A 5,858-nucleotide genomic window follows, 5' to 3' on the forward strand; every position below is an offset into this window, starting at 1 on the left:
GATTGTTTTTTGCTCCTGCCTTTTTTGTACAATCAACTGGCTTTACCTGAAATAGTGTTTCCTCTCTCTTCACAATCCTTTACATGTATTTCAGGTCTTTTTTAAGCCAGTTATTCTCCTAGGTGATCTCATAGCTGTCTTTCCTTAGTGCTCCTGGAACACCTCAGACCTAACCCTCCTTAACATTAATACCATTGACCCTAAGTGTCGGTTTTTATTGTCTTCTAATCTACCAGACTGGGAACTTGGATCTTGAAGGCATCATGGGAACAGGAATTGCTTTCTTCCCACCATTATGTCCACTGGTCTTGCACCGAGCTTTATGTATATTTTTCAAAGCACATTCATAATGTCAGGCTGGAGAGATGAGCTCACCCAAGAAGTGGAAGAGGGCTGCATGAGGTAAGGTTTTCAGGATGGTGGGAGTTTGTTATCTTCCACATTTATCAAATGTTAGCTGAGGCAGGCTACGATTACAACCTTTAGGCAAATTGTATGCTCTCTAGACATCTGGAGTTCAGCTTAAGATAGAGAAGGCATAGATCAAAAGACAAAATACCCAAGCATTTTTTTTTTTGTACAACATCAAATGAGTGGAACAAACAGAAACTCTAATCTTGGAGAAAAGTGGCTGATAATCTCTGCCCATAGCACCCATTAGCCCCAAACTGTGTAGCTTTCTTTATGTCATTTTAGTCTCAGCTCATTCTTGCCTTAGCCTTCCTCCTCCTCCTCCTCCTTCTTCTTCTTCTTCTTCTTCTTCTTCTTCTTCTTCTTCTTCTTCTCCTCCTCCTTCTTTTAATTTTTTTGTTTCTTTTAAGCATCTGTTGGAGTCAGATCTGGCTCTGAGTATCAGCCTACCTAGAGGCTGCCCAGGTGCCCTTGGACTATTGCCCCTTTCATACAGCACTCTACCTGGGTGCTTGCTCACATGATCCCACGTCCCTTTTCTCACTGTGTCTTCTGTGCAAGTGCACGTCCAAAGACCCTCGTCCTTGCCTTCACCTTTTTGTATATTTATTTTGTTACTACCTTAATTATATTGTATTTTCTATAAGTGTTGTAATTATTGACAGTAAAGAGAAGTTAATTTGGAAATAATGCGAAATGCAAATGAACAAATGGACCAACTCTTGATGGATTCCAACACGATAAATAAAACAGACAGAGAAAATAAGAGGCACATCTCCCTAAGGATATTTTATTCAGACCTATTGGACCAGATGTTGGACTATTTACCTTCCCAGATACTGTAGTAATTGTGTCTCTAGCTTGTCCTTTGACCTGCCAGTGCTGCATCTAGGGACACAGGTCAACGTGTGCCCGAGAGATCACCTCCTCAATTGCTGAAAGCAATAGTTCTATAAGAACTCTGCAGGGAGCTCCTTGGAAGAATGGACTGGTCTGGTAACGGCCATAGGAATACTTTCACATAATCACGGAAGTCAGCAAATCAGAAATCCAAGCATGTCGTCCATCAGTCGCTGGGAGGAGCTCTGCCACTTTGTCCTTACGTTGTTCAGTGACAGCATGACTAGGAGAGCAAAAGACATAGGGAAAGACAGTCTGAGGAAGCTTCAAGATAACATCAAGATCTCATTTGCATCACAAATGAATGCAAAATAATTCTTACCTAGAGAGTTCAGGTAATAAGGGTTGATGTCATCCCTTTGACATCAAGAGGAATGCATGAGGGGCAGGGATTAAATTTTGGCTCCAAAACAAGGTGGAAGCTTGGGATTCTTTCTTCACAATCACAGGAACCATCGTGGTTTATTGCTTATGTGATGTAGAGCTCCTCAAAAATATCTATGAAGAATGACTGACTCTCTGGAGATGTAGCCCCAAGGGATGAGGAATATATGGACTCAAAGGGTGGTATAGTCCAAATCTGAAATGTTTAAGTTAAACAGAGCTGCCCCTCAGCAATTGTCAACTGTTAGTATTGGTGCTGTTCTCCTGGAACTGTACCGGGATGTTTGCTATATTTGATACGCCACTTTTCAGCACTGTGCTGGAATTGCTCATAAACACTTGCATAAGCCAATCTTCTCCATGTTATGTTCCATGCCTTTACGTTGGATGTTTGAAATTAGCCTGGTGGTGGTATTCAGACCATGGAAACCAACAACAAATCAGGGCTTTTTCCCCGGAGACTCAGCTGTTAAACCTTTGGCAGCATACCTCTGGTTACATTTTCAATGTTTGTTGACAGTGATTATTTTAATAATAACCTTTTATGATTGACTGTCCATGTTGAATGAGCTCTGTATTCCAGGGTAGCTGACCCCTCCAGGCTTTGTTTTCAAGATTTCCATGTCAACAGGTGTCTGGCTAGGATTGGCCATTTGTAGGCACTGACGGGGCTCTCGGGAGTGACTGATGGAAGGGAAGCAAGGGCATTTCTATCCCCCTGCTTCTGCCCGAGGTGTGAAGTAGTGGCTTCATCTCTTTGGTTTCGGCTCCTGACAAAGAGACCTGCCGTGAGGCCACCTTCTGTAAGGTGCTCCCATCTTTGAATGGTGTTATCAGCACTCCTCTCCCTCTGCTCTCTCTGGTCTAAGGTAGAGATGGCTTCCTCTTATTACTAATGTCTGGATTGCCTGACTATCCTCTATTAGACTCTTAAGCTCTCTCATTACCTGTGTAAATCCTGAATTAAATTCTTCTGCTTAAATATTCAGATGGCATTTGAATCCCAGCTAGATCCTGACTGATATAATGTTTAAGCAACTGGCCAAAGTTCACATAGAAATTAGTTAAGCTTGGATTTGAATCCTGATATGTCTGACTGTAGAAACTATATCCAATACCTTGATACTTCCTTCAAGTCTTGTTCTGGTTTTCTGATCCTCTATTCAAGCTGTCCTTCATGGCCTACTTAGAATGAATAATCAAAACTCCAGGAAGCTCCATGTAAGGGCTGTATGGGGAGATCCTGGAGAAATGCCTCTATTGGAGTCCAAATGGAAAGCTTCCAACTGTTCATCTTTGCCTGGAGTTGGAAAATGAACGAAATTAGATGAGCTTTCCAAGGCTCCTTTGTTGTAGGAATACATGATCTTGCTGTGTCTAAAAATGGTGCTATTTAAGATTTTTGGCTCAAAATGGACACTTAAAATAATGCGACACAACCATGAACACAATAATATGGCTGACCCATTGTCATAGGTTCAGCTATATTTGTTGTTGAATTAGAAATATGTCACATAGCTATGCAGGAAATAGGAAATGATTACAGAGCACATGCACCTGGTCATCATTACCCTTTTCTGGTCCCTTGTAACTCATTGCTTTTAGCTTTCTTTGGACAAAATCTTACCTCGTTTTCCTATTTAGGCTGTTCACAAGTGCAGACTCTATCATTGTGCCCAGTTACTCCAAACTGCTGATAGCTGTCGTCATTCACTTTGCTTTGCCTTGCCTGGTACTCTGGTGATGCATGTAAAGGTAATCTCCCGAGAGGCCAAAGCTTACAATTCCCGCTGTTGGACCCCTATATTTATTACTACGACCAGTTTGCTTTTCCCTTTTTCTCATAGTTATATTGACATGTTCATGATTATATCCTTACATCAATGGGGTTTCATGGGGTTTGTGATAGTGGGGTTGTTGCTGAGTCAGTGAGAGGAAATCAGCCACATCTTAATTGTCTTTGGTCACAGAAACATTTTAGAGATCATATGCCTGCCCTCACCCCATCCTTGCATTGCAAGATTTTGTAGAAGAGCAAGACTGCAATTATTTCACAAGACATTATTTTCACTTTGATGGCATTTGCCACACATGCAATTTGTTTATTAATTAATTTATTTTTTATTCCCTCCACACAAATAACTTATGAGAGCAGACTTGTTTTTCCCACCTCTGTAGACAGGGTAGTATCTGGCAGAGTAGGAAGTCCAGAAGTATTTGTTGCTTGAAAAAAAAGTGAATGCAGTATGCCTGGGTGGCTCAGTCAGTTAAGTGTCTGACTTTGGCTAAGGTCATGATCTTACAGTTCCTGAGTTCAAGCCCCACATCGGGATCTGTGCTGACAGCTCAGAGCCTGGAGTCTGCTTTGAATTCTGTGACTCCCTCTGTCTCTCTACCCCTCCCCCACTGTATCCTCTCTCTCTCTCTCTCTCTCTCTCTCTCTGTCTGTCTGTCTCTCTCAAAAATAAAGAAATAAATGTTTTTAAAAAGAGAAAAAAAAGTAAATTCCTGAGTGGGGATGGGTAGAGGGGTGCAGGGCAAACATCATACAATACACAACTCCTTTTCTCTGCGCACTTCTGGGCCCTCCGTCGTTTCCTCAGGTAGGAATGAACAACCCAGGCCATTCCTCATGGCCTCAATGTGGTCTTTGCCATTCTAATCCATGTTGCTTCTCAGTTTCCTTCTGGAACATTTTGGTCTATGACCTCTAGATGAAAAGAACTGTGGAAAAGGAAGTCTCCTTCTATATTTTGGAGATAGAATAAATAAAAAGGTCCTCTATTTGGAATAAACCCCACCACAACCACCTTAGGTTTGAATGAACCTTCCATCACTTACAAGTTGTGTTACCTAAGACAAGACATTCAGTGTTTCTGACTTTCATTCTTTTCCTTATATGTGAAATGTCAGTGACAACTGTATCTTTTTTTTTTTTTACTACTTCATGCATTGCCAAAGGACTTAAAGGTGGTTTCCTTAGGCACTGTTCTCACTCCCAAATGACTACTTTTTCTTTCTCCCCTCATTTCTCTTCTCTCAAAAAAATTCTAATTCTTCTATACAGTGCTCTCATCCAGCTTCCAGGGAGGAATTCTCTCAAGTATCACTCTTCTGATAATAATGGGAGTGACTGATGATTGACTCATGCCCTTCCCAGGGAAATTTATAGAAAGCATGGTGCTTATTTGGCCCAAGTGATACAATTCTAATGATAGGACTGCAGGCTGCATTATAAACTCATTGGAAAGCTATTCGGGTCCAGGGAGAATTCTTAAGTTCTCTCAAAATTGCAGCACAAAGACCTGCCTTTCTCATCTACACCTGAGACCAGGTCTGCCCAGCTGATCAACTTTTGGACATGCTATACATAATATTAGCCAAGATGGTGACTCATGCGGTATAATGCACACTGCCAATGCCCCATAAAGAGGGGAAGTATAGGGCATGTAATGTCAGCCCTCCATAAGTAAAACTTGTGCCCTTCATGGGGGAAAAGCAGCCCCAAGGTGCAGTCTAGCTGCTTGGAAAGTGCCTTGGAAGAAAGTTGTGACCAGAGAGGAAAGAAAAATAACTGAGCATTGGAGTATGGGGCTCAGAGGACAACCGAGGACCAAGCTACAGTTCCAGGAAAGGACCAGTCATAGATTAAGAAATCCATTTAGGATTCCAACTGTCACCTTAGATCTTTGATTCAACTTTATATGATTTGAGGTCTCAAAAGCACTCGATTAATTGTATTGGTCAGAATAGTCTAGATTTGTTTTGTGGCATCACTTTTACTCCTCAGGGCCAGTGACTTAATAGTATAAAACTATTTCTTACTATACTATATACCTCTTATGGGCTGACAGGGCCTCTGCTCCAGACCCAGATAGACATATTCCAAATGCACAGCTTTGCCTTAGAGTGACATATGTCACTTGTGCTCATGTCTCACCTGCCAGGACTATTTATATGGCCTGGTCTAACTCCACAGGAATGTTGTCCAGACATTTGGAAAGACAGTTGAGCCAGACACTAATTGTCATATCTACTGTAGATATCCTCTAGCTGGTGATTCTTATTTGGATCCTGAACTCATCAAATGTCTGATGAAAACTAGAGACCAGCTACCCAGAAAGAATTTGATGGTTATACCCACTTTTGCATACAATTTCATT

This window comes from Neofelis nebulosa, chromosome 7 (genome assembly GCF_028018385.1).
Source record: "Neofelis nebulosa isolate mNeoNeb1 chromosome 7, mNeoNeb1.pri, whole genome shotgun sequence".
Taxonomy (NCBI): Eukaryota; Metazoa; Chordata; class Mammalia; order Carnivora; family Felidae; genus Neofelis; species Neofelis nebulosa.